We start from the raw sequence: 12,372 nt of genomic DNA on the forward strand, positions 1-12,372 counted from the left end.
CCCTGCTACAGATAAGCGTAAATTAGTTGCTCGGGAGGTAACGGACACCTATAGGTTAACATCTAGTTTTATTAAATGCATTTGGATATGTTTGGCTTGAAATGTTATCGGCAAGTCATTACTGCGATTTATTTTTTGTTGCTTAACAACAATGTGGTTGTTTGACTTTCTTACAGTCATGTTGTGGTGTTTGATGTTCTTTGGAAATAAAATAAAATTTATGATTCTTTAGGATAACACACTTATAAGACAATGTATTATCAGTATTACACACGTAGGGATATAAATTTAGTTGGTCTCACAGTCCATGAATCATATTTGTTTCCTTTCCGCCCAGCTCTTACTGTAGTGCTACAGCCCTAAATGAAGCAAGTACAGATTTTCACGAGGTGAGGTTGTATAAGTGGAGCAGACGCGTGCCTGTCTCAACTCACATTTCATCTGACATTACATCAAGACCAGCTTTCGTGTGAAGATTACTTTTCAACTTTTCTTTATCACTTAATACTTTTACGTACAGACTTCCGGGTTATCAATTTGAGTCAATTTGGGAATCGACACGTAACAGTATCAAAATTACATATTTTCAGAGACTAAGCGTTAGTCTAGTAGGGATACTGCGATTCTATATGTATCTAGATACGAGCCTGGGTGAGTGAGTGAGGAGGTTTTAACGCCGCTTTTAACAGTATTCCAGTTATATCACGGCGTGTCAGCTTACTGTGGGAGGAAAGCCCGAAGTAATGCAGGTCTCAGACGTTTACCACTTCGGTGAAACCCAGAGGCACCGATATGGTGCCGACAATCCAGTGATCATAACCAGAATGAACATGGGAACCCAAGATAATCTAATTCTGAAATGAAAAGGGGACGCAACTCTGCACATCGATGTTTGGCGCCGACGACTAGACCACCCTTATCGCAAAGAAATCCAACGTATTTCGGAGGTATACGAGCGGGGTATATTGCTGGCAAACCAAAAATAATGAGTATGGTAAATATGGGATTCGAACCCACAAGTTTGATATTCTGGCATGCCTAAAGGAATCAACAGCGAAGTTCCGCCTTAGGCGCCTGGGGAATCCGTTCTCCATCTAGTTACCAAATTATATTTAGTATATTTGAACCAATTATCATAACAATTTCTTGCAAACACCCGCAAATACACTCCTGAAATGGTATCGTATATTTATTTAAGTAAAATAACAAACCAAAATTCAAACCAAATAACATATGCACCAAATATAAAGAACACCGTATTTCAGTTTTTCGTATGGCAATAGTTATCACCATGGCAGATAAACTGTAGTAAAATGAAAAATCGGATGTTCTTTAATCTCTTGAGTAGTAATAATACGCGTATCTTTTTCCGTGGTAGGATAGGTCTTCAGCAACCCATGCTTGCTGTAAAAGGCGACTATGCTTGTCGTAAGAGGCGACTAACGGAATTGGTTGGTCAGGCTCGCTGACTTGGTTGATGCATGTCATCGTATCCCAAATTGCGTGGATCGCTGCTAAAGATGTCAATCATTGGATTGTATGGTCCAGATTCTATCATTTACCGACCGCCGTCATATAGCTGGACTATTGTTGAGTGCGGCGTTAAACAACAAACAAACAAACACACATATCACGATGCACCGACACGTCTGTAAACAGCCCAGACCAATGGCGAAACATTCACGGACAATGATGGGTAGTTTTGTACACGAGCTCTATTGCGTCCAAAATGCATCCTGACATAATGTTTTGTGGGAAGAAATATCGTCGTTTATATTCTCTGAGTGGTGTAGTTGCAATGGTAATGCCACTGAAAGGCTGATTTGGTCCAAATTCAGTTGTTCATAGTCCGACTTGAAATAGCTGGACTATTAATGCATGTGGCGTAAAATAGCATTCACTCACTGACATCCCATTCGTGTTACAGTAATACTCTGTATGTATTATAGACCCGGACTCATTATTGAACTTGAAGGAACTCTATTCGGGAATCGACACGACCGCAATAGACATCAAAATGTAACACTATCTTGCAGTGCTAGGTGACGACTGCACGTGGCGACGTAGCCACGACATCAAAGACATGAGTTGTCGATTTCATCTGCCCTGAAATAACTGTCGACAGATCAAACCGACCGCGATACCAATTTAAAACAAACTTTGATAAGCCGTGCTCACAGTCCAAACTTTGGACTGCACCGGTGACAAGTTTTACATAACGCTTGATTAACTCTCTGTTAGTTCCTGTTTACTTATCTAATGTGTTTCATGGGATTAGGTCAATGGCTTTGTAGCGGTCAGTTCACGCCTTTCTTATCCCTGGACGGTCAGTTATTGGTGTTGGGGAATAACCTGGTGGCCAGTGTTTAGTCCACGCACATGGAGTCGACGTAACAACAGATGCTGCAACTACTACAACGACAACTGTAGATACACGATAACCGCAGTTACTCATTGTCATCGAGACCCGTGAAGATCCAAGTAGAGAATAGGTCTTCAGCAACCCATGCTTCTCGTAAGAGGCGACTTACGGGATCGGCTCGCTGACTTGGTTGATGCATGTCATTGTATCCCAAATAACGTAGATCGATGCTCATGATGTCAATCACTGGATTGTCTGGTCGATTATTTACAGACCGCAGTCATATAGCTAGCATAGTGGTGAGTGCGGCGTTAAACAACAAACAAACATTTTCATCGACGTGGTCTAGTGGGTACAGCGCTTGTCCGGAGAGCGGAACCTCCGTGGCTCGATCAACTCACTCGGTAATACCAAAGGTCGAGAAAAGATGGTACTTGTTTTTGCCCTGCCTGACGTTCGGCATCAAGGGGATAAAACATGGACTGGCCGACTGCTCTGTATAATGTGAGTGGAGTATCTACTGTTAATACTACAGCTGTGGTCACAGTATCCGTACGTTGTTTCTCTCAGTTTTTGTAAATGTCACTACTTGGGCCTACTGAAATGTCGCAGTTATTACTTATACTGGTGCAATTACTATAGCCTTGCTTCAAGGCTCGACTGATAGAAAAGTCCATGGATGTGTAGTCATTCTATCCTCATAATACGTAAGTTTAGATATGTTAGATATGATATTTAGATATGACTTCTCTTTTGGGGTAAACTTGTTCTCAGTATTTACATAATCTAAAAATTATGATTTAAACTAATAATTATTGCCTTAGAGACTTGTGCAAGTCTGCTATTGCTGCACTATAGCTGCCTCTAGCTACAGCTATTTCTAGCTTCTCTTTCGATGTGCTTTGGGGTAGCCTAGGGGCCAATAACAACGCCAAAGACCCAGGTTCAATTCCCCACTATTGGTACCATGAGAGAAATCCATATGGTTGCGAGGAAATTGGGCTTAACGTTGAATTTAAGATTGTTTTACACTAATATAGCGACCTGCACGCAAATGTGTGTTTGACCACGTGTGCTATCCCAGACTCATGCCGGTATTATAGTGCTATCCCACTGAGATACCATTCCACAGCTTAATATGGATACCCATTCACATTATACTGACCAGCCGACCAGTCCATGGTTTACCCCCTTCATGCCAAACGTCAGGCAGGGTAATAACAACTATAATCTTTTCGTATTACCAAAGGAGGGGATAGAACACCGAGGTTCCGCTCTCCGGACAGGCGCTTTATCCACTAGACCACGTCGATGAAAACGTTTGTTTGTTTGTTGTTTAACGCCGCATTCAGTAATATTCTATCTTTATAACAGCGGTCTAAATAATCGAGTCTGGACCAGACACCATGAGCATTGATCTACGTTATTGGGATACGATGACATGCATCAACCGAGTCATCGAGCTTTACCACCCAATCCCGTAAGTCGCCTCTTACGAGAAGCATGGGTTGCTGAAGATCTATTCTCTACTTGGATCTTCACGGGTCTCGATAATATTGAGTAACTGCGGTTATCGTGTCTCTGCAACAAATTGAAGATATATATCGCCGCCGCCGCTACTGGAGACCTAGACTAGATAAGGAGGATAGAATTACTACACATCCATGGAATTTCCTGTCAGTACTGCCTTTGAGAAAGGCTATGTAGGACCCTCCTTTTCCGGATAACACTTGACCGAATAACTCATGGAGAACCGGGATTCGAACCACAATCATAGGTTTCTGGCGTGCCCAAGGGACGCAAACTGTGCACAACGAATTGTGGCGCTTTATACGATTGGGCCACACGTGCCCCCTTAAATGAGTGGGATGTTTTTAGTTATCATCCAACTTGAATGAGCAAGCCCTATTTGGAGTGAGTGAGTATGGTTTTACGCCGCTTTTAGCAATATGCCAGCAACATCACAGAAATGAGCTTCACACATTCACGCATGTGGGGAATCGAACCCGGGCCTTCAGCGTGACGAGCGAACGCTTTAACCACTAGGCTACCCAACCGCCCTTGCTTTTTAGAAATGGCACCAACCTCATGTTGAATCTTCTATCCGGGGTTACACAAACTGTCTTGCAATGGATTCAACAATCAGCGAAGGACCTGTCTAAAGAGTGAGTGAATATTATCTAGCCACGGTTCAACATTATGTCGTCATCTAGTCAAAGTCATCAAGCGATGAAGACAAAAACTATCTCGTCATGGCTCTGACCATACATTGTTATAGATCTCGCACTAGCTAGTCACACTCACATTATTTTGTCATGGGTCTTTCTATATCAAACATCATCTAGCCATGGAATCAACTTTATCTAGTCGTGGAGTCAACATTATCTAGTGATGAAATCACCATCATCTTGATATGACAAATGTCAATCTAATCATGTTTCCAACAATTAATATCTCTGGGCCCAACATTATCTAGCTATTTGGATCTAACAGTATTTAGTCATGCAGTCAACATTATCTAGTCGTGGATCCATCATTGCCTAGCCGTGGACCAACCTTATCTAGCTATATGGATCTAACAAGATATAGTCATGTAGTCAACATTATCCAGTCGTGGATCCAACATTGCCTAGCCGTGGACCAACCTTATCTAGCTATATGGATCTAACAGGATTTAGTCATGTAGTCAACATTATCTAGTCGTGGATCCATCTTTGCCAAGCCGTGGATCCAACATTATCTAGCCAGGGATCCAACGTTGCCTAGTCTTAGAATCAACAGTGTCTTGTTATATGGAGTCAGCATCATCTTGCCATGAAAACAATATCTAATCATAGATCTATCAGTATCTAGCCAGGGGTCACACATACCTAATCATGGATACAGCATTATCGTGCCATGGAGTCACCCACTTTACTAACATATTTCTAGTGTCGTCCATTATGACACCAATTGAGTTGAAAGGATTCAGTCAATCCCTCAAAAAACATAATCATCCTTTTAATATCCTGGAATGTCTTGCCTGCGAATTCATCATAACAGATTATAAAGCATAATCCATATCACGAACTCGAATGACAATAGACAATTGTAAACAGACTGGAAACAGCGACTGAGTTGTCAGGGGTGAGTCGGTGCGTGCAGCTGCGCAGCCCGTGCCACTCGTGTCATTCCGGGACAAGCTTAATTGTAGGTTACGGAAAGGGACGAGGCGTCGATTTCAGTTTATACAACGCCACAAACAACATCAGTACATGCAGACTTGTAAACATGATATGGTCTTACGGAATGTAAGACAGAAAGGGATAGAGAGAGAGAGAGAGAAAGAGAGAGAGAGAGGGGGAGGAAGGCACAGGGTTAGATAGAGAGAGGGAAGGGGAGGGAGACGTGGAGAGGGAGGGAGATAGGGAAGAGAGGGAGAGGAGAGAGTGAGAGGTAGAGAGAGAAGGAGGGGAGAGAGAGGGAAAAGGGACAGGGGGGGTAGAGAGGGAGTGGGAGAGAGAGGGACAGAGAGAGAGGGGGAGAGGGAGTGGAGAGAAAGTGAGAGAGAGGGAGAGGAGAGAGGGAGAAAGAGGGCGAGGTAGAGAGAGAGAGAGAGAGGGGAGAGGGAGTGGAGAGAACGTGAGAGAGGGCGAGGTAGAGAGAGAGGGAGAGGAGAGAGGGAGAAAGAGGGCGAGTAGAGAGAGAGAGAGAGAGGGGAGAGGGAGTGGAGAGAAAGTGAGAGAGAGGGCGAGGTAGAGAGAGAGGGAGAGGAGAGAGGGAGAAAGAGGGCGAGGTAGAGAGAGAGAGAGAGGGGAGAGGGAGGGGAGAGGGAGTGGAGAGAAAGTGAGAGAGAGGGCGAGGTAGAGAGAGAGGGAGAGGAGAGAGGGAGAAAGAGGGCGAGGTAGAGAGAGAGAGAGAGAGAGAGGGGAGAGGGAGTGGAGAGAAAGTGAGAGAGAGGGCGAGGTACAGAGAGAGGGAGAAAGAGGGCGAGGTAGAGAGAGAGGGGGAGGAGAGAGAGAGAGGGAGAGGGAGTGGAGAGAAAGTGAGAGAGGGGGCGAGGTACAGAGAGAGGGAGAGGAGAGAGGGAGAGGAGAGAGGGAGAAGGAGGGCGAGGTAGAGAGGGAGAGAGAGGGGGGAGAGGGCGAGGTAGAGAGAGGGAGGAGAGGGAGAGGGGGTAGAGGGTTAGGACCAGGGGGAGAGAGTTGGGGAAAAGGGACAGGGAGGGAGAGAGAGGGGGTGGGAGAGAGAGAGGGGGGAGGGAGTTAAGAGAAAGTGAGAGAGAGGGCCAGGTACAGAGAGAGGGAGAGGAGAGAGGGAGAGGAGAGAGGGAGAAAGAGGGCGAGGTAGAGAGAGAGAGGGAGGAGAGAGAGTGGGGGTAGAGGGTAAGTACCAGGGGGAGAGAGAGGGGAAAAAGGGAAGGAGAGTGAAAGAGGGAGGGGAGAGAGAGAAGGGGTGGGGGTGAGCTTCTGACGCTGCCTTGGAATAGTGCTGGCGCTTGTTGGACTGCTCTTCTCTAATCTACATGGGTTCCATTAATGACGTATTTTCCACAGTGACGGTGCAGGGCTTAGGAGAAGGTTGAGACAGTAGATATATAGAGAGCGGAGAAAAGAAAGATACGTATCAAATTTGGAGGGGGGGGGCGGGGGTCAGAGGAGATAGATGGGAGGAGAGTGAGGGGGAGAGGACGCAGTAGAAAGAGGAGGGGGTTCAGAGGGGAGAGTGGAATAAAACAAAATCAAATATTTTTATTGTACAGGACACTCTCACAGGGCGGGGTACAAACTAGCTACACTTTGGTAGATATAATTATCGACATGAAAGGTAAATACACACATAATTCACATTAGTCATGGAGATATTACATTAACACTTGTCACTTGTCACACTGAGCGGCAGGGATGTCAGTATAGTGTCCTTTTCAGCATCAACGGCGATGTTAATTTTTTTTCGTCTTGCATCTGTAAAACATAAAAATACAAGTGTAAATATATACAAAAGTGTGATTCAGACACCAGACTCAGACTCAACATAAAAACCTCGCCGGTTTCATCATCGCTCTAAATAACTGGGGCGGGCGAACGAGGAGCTGAATGCTTACGACATACAGTCGTGGTCTGATCTTTAAACCTATTTATATAGCTCGCTGAAATGTAGGGCGAGAGACACTTGTTTGCTTACTGGCTTCACTCCAAGCGGGCTTTCCCATCTATTAATAAACAGGTTGTGGCTCAAGTGAGTGGGTACTTGAATTAGGCTTCACATTGTCAACTGTTTGAAACCTTAAAACCACAGTCTGTCAATGATTCTCGGATCTGGGCCACGATATGAACCCAGTCGGGTATTGTTTGTTTGTTTGATTGTTGTTTAACGCCGCACTCAGCAATATTTCAGCTATATGACGGCGGTCTGTATATAATCCAGTGATTGACATCATGAGAATCGATCCACGCAATTGATGAGACGACATGCTTTAAGCAAGCCTGACAACCCGATCCCGTCAGTGGGCTCTTACGACAAGCATGGGTTGCTGAAAACCTATTCGAACCCGATTCTTCACGGGGACAGCCGGATAATCATCATGTTGATGATGATGATGATGATGATGATGATGAGAATATTAATTATGCTAATGACATGTCCACTTATATTGGGTATGTATACCACATCGCAGAGGACATGTTCAAAGTGTATGACATTATTACTCCGGCCATTTAAATGTCAATTTCAAACTCCTTAGGAGTATGCAATCGAAGCACCCAGTAGTCTGGTGACGCTTGGTCCGGTTACTGTTGAGAGTCTTCTTTGGTGGTTATTTTTCAATAACTGTCCACACTCAGCCTCCATTGTTAACCATCCACCCTCATCTAGGCTTATTCATATGCGGTTCCTGATGATATTCTCAGAATATGTATGCATATGTTTTCACTAAAATAGTGCCGTTCATAGAGATGAAGTTGCTATGCTACGAGTTTTAAGTTCAGTTAAGCCGACCATCGATATGTATGTATATTTGTGTATACATCAATCGGACCCAATAGAATATATTTCATAAAACAATCACCGCCCCACTTCTATTCTCGCACCATTCGCTGCTCCAGCGGCCTATCCATATCCTCTTCTCCATTCTAACAGCCTCTGCACATCTCCTTCTCCACTCCAACAGCCTATGCATATCCCCATCTCCACTCTAGCAGCCTATGCATATCCCCTTCTCCACTCTAGCAGCCTATGCATATCCCCTTCTCCGCTCTAGCAGCCTATGCACACTCCCTTCTCCGTTCTAGCAGCCTATGCATATCCCCTTCTCCACTCTAGCAGCCTATGCATATCCCCTTCTCCGCTCTAGCAGCCTATGCACACTCCCTTCTCCGTTCTAGCAGCCTATGTACATCCCCTCCTCCGCTCTAGCAGCCTATGCATATCCCCTTTTCCACTCCAGCAGCCTATGCATATCCCCTTCTCCACTCTAACAGCCTATGCACACCCACTTCTCCGTCCGCTCCAGCAGCTTATGCACATCCCCTTCTCCGTTCTAGCAGCCTATGTACATCCCCTTCTCCGCTCTAGCAGCCTATACATATCCCCTTCTCCACTCTAGCAGCTTATGCACACCCCCTTCTCCACTCTCGCAGCCTATGCACATCCCCTTCTCCACTCTAGCAGCCTATGCATATCCCCTTCTCCACTCTAGCAGCCTATGCATATTCCCTTCTCCACTCTAGCAGCTTATGCACATCACCTTCTCCACTCTAACAGCCTATGCAACCCCCCTCTCCGCTCTAACAGCCTATGCACTCTCCCTTCTCCACTCTAACAGCCTATGCACATCCCCTTCTCCACTCTAGCAGCCTATGCACATCCCCTTCTCCGCTCTAGCAGCCTATGCATACCCCCTTCCCAGCTCTAGCAGCCTATGCATATCCCCTTCTCCACTCCAGCAGCCTATGCATATCCCCTTCTCCGCTCTAGCAGCCTATGCACGTCCCATTTTCCACTCCAGCAGACTATACACATCCCCTTCTCCGCTCTAGCAGCCTATGCACATCCCCTTCTCCGCTCTAGCAGCCTATGCATATCCCCTTCTCCCCTCCAGCAGCCTATGCATATTCCCTTCTCCACTCTAGCAGCCTATGCACATCCCCTTCTCCGCTCTAGCAGCCTATGCACATCCCCTTCTCCGCTCTAGCAGCCTATGCACATCCCCTTCTCCGCTCTAGCAGCCTATGCATATCCCCTTCCCAGCTCTAGCAGCCTATGCACATCCCCTTCTCCGCTCTAGCAGCCTATGCATACCCCCTTCCCAGCTCTAGCAGCCTATGCATATCCCCTTCTCCGCTCTAGCAGCCTATGCACGTCCCATTTTCCACTCCAGCAGACTATACACATCCCCTTCTCCGCTCTAGCAGCCTATGCACATCCCCTTCTCCGCTCTAGCAGCCTATGCATATCCCCTTCTCCCCTCCAGCAGCCTATGCATATTCCCTTCTCCACTCTAGCAGCCTATGCACATCCCCTTCTCCGCTCTAGCAGCCTATGCACATCCCCTTCTCCGCCCTAGCAGCCTATGCACATCCCCTTCTCCGCTCTAGCAGCCTATGCATATCCCCTTCCCAGCTCTAGCAGCCTATGCATATTCCCTTCTCCACTCTAACAGCCTATGCATATTCCTTTCTCACTCTAACAGCCTATGCATATTCCCTTCTCCACTCTAACAACCTATGCATATTCCTTTCTCACTCTAACAGCCTATGCAACCCCCCTCTCCGCTCTAACAGCCTATGCACTCTCCCTTCTCCACTCTAACAGCCTATGCACTCTCCCTTCTCTCCGCTCCAGCAGCCTATGCACACCTCCTTCTCCTCTCTAACAGCCTATGCATATTCCCTTCTCCGCTCTAGCAGCCTATGCATATTCCCTTCTCCACTCTAGCAGCCTATGCATATTCCCTTCTCCACTCTAACAGCATATGCATATCCCCTTCTCCACTCTAACATCCTATGCATATCCCCTTCTCCACTCTAACAGCCTATGCATATTCCCTTCTCCGCTCTAGCAGTCTATGCACATCCCCTTTCCCGCTCTAACAGCCTATGCATATCCCCTTCTCCACTCTAACAGCCTATGCATATTCCCTTCTCCGCTCTAACAGCCTATGCATATCCCCTTCTCCACTCTAACAGCCTATGCATATTCCCTTTTCCACTCTAACAGCCTATGCATATTCCCTTCTCCACTCTAACAGCCTATGCATATTCCCTTCTCCACTCTAACAGCCTATGCATATTCCCTTCTCCGCTCTAACAGCCTATGCATATCCCCTTCTCCACTCTAACAGCCTATGCATATTCCCTTTTCCACTCTAACAGCCTATGCATATTCCCTTCTCCACTCTAACAGCCTATGCATATTCCCTTCTCCACTCTAACAGCCTATGCATATCCCCTACTCCGCCCTAGCAGCCTATGCACACTCCCTTCTCCGCCCTAGCAGCCTATGCACATACCCTTCTCCGCTCTAGCAGCCTATGCACATACCCTTCTCCGCTCTAGCAGCCTATGCACATCCCCTTCTCCGCTCTAGCAGCCTATGCACATACCCTTCTCCGCTCTAGCAGCCTATGCACATACATTCTATTCTTTATAGAATCATTTTAGACAGCTATATTTTGTGGGATACATGTTAGTCTAAATGAGTATGGATATACGCCGTCTGGGGGATACTAGTATTTCAGAAGTATATCAGAAGGCATCAGGTTACAGTTCATGTTGACAGACTATCATATTTCATCATCAAGTGTCATAGTTTTCGGATCTGTGTTATAATATATCGTCTTTTTTCCAAAATAAACAACATCCGAAAATAAAATGGATTGTTCCTACTGTGTTTTTATAATTTTATCCTTCCTTCGGTGGACCTTAAAGATAAGATAAGATAAGATAATATTTATTGCAAAAACGTTCCCTTACGGGACAGATGCAATTTTAAAAGACAAGACATTATGATTCATATATACATATATACAGACATACATAATTTACATTCCTGTAGACACATACAAAAACAAAACAATCAATATTACATATTTGATGATATTATTATACATAAAATGTCAACGGTTGATTATGAAGGGGTATTTATTGTTTGAAATGATAGATATGGAAACAAATGCAGTTGATATTGACTGCTTCATTATTTGACAGGATATAGTGAAATAATTTGTCTTCATGACTGTGGACATTTACATTTACATTTTGTCTGGATAATTTTTAAAAGAGTATATTTCTTACAGTGAAGTAAGTAGTGTTTTTTGTCATCAAATGGTTGAACATGTAGAGCATAGCCTCTGATGTAGTGGGGTTGGTGGCTTTGTATGTCTTCCAAGTTCAATATTTAATTTATGGTTACTTAATCTTAGTTTAGAAAAGTGCACTCGACATTTTCTTACTTTACAGTGACTGAATTGGCAAGAATCGGGCAACTCCGTGAAACTGTGCTGAGCGTCCGACTGAGCGGTGTCTATTTCAGACATTGATATCTTCCCACTTACACCTTCGTCACTTTTGACATTTACTTGACAAAATGTCATATGGATTGACACTGTATTTTATCAGCTGAATGAAATCTACAAAAACGGGAAATATTCCCACTCTCATACATCACAGTGTCAGGTCATGTCGATATCAATGGGAAATCAGCGGCCAGTTGTAGATAGCAGTCATCACTTGTCAAATGTGGTGTACATTTCAATACAACTGATGACGGACAGAGGATTCTGATGCATATCAATGTTGATAGAGTGCCATCTTTCAGGATAACGTTACTGAATTAGGCTTCGGTATGTGTACAAGGTCAAATCGGTTCGACGCATTATGAGACATAGCTGTACTTGACGTGCACTTGCACCGTGTCATCGAAACATTTTACACTTATTGTTCGAATTCAAAAGAAAACACTTTTCAACTGTTCAGCGTTCCGCTGTTCTCTGTTTGAAATAGTATTTATTTGTTTTTCCAATGTTTGGAAAC

The sequence above is a fragment of the Haliotis rufescens genome, unplaced genomic scaffold, assembly GCF_023055435.1.
Source record: "Haliotis rufescens isolate VD_foot unplaced genomic scaffold, xgHalRufe1.0.p SCAF_140, whole genome shotgun sequence".
In the NCBI taxonomy this organism is placed as follows: Eukaryota; Metazoa; Mollusca; class Gastropoda; order Lepetellida; family Haliotidae; genus Haliotis; species Haliotis rufescens.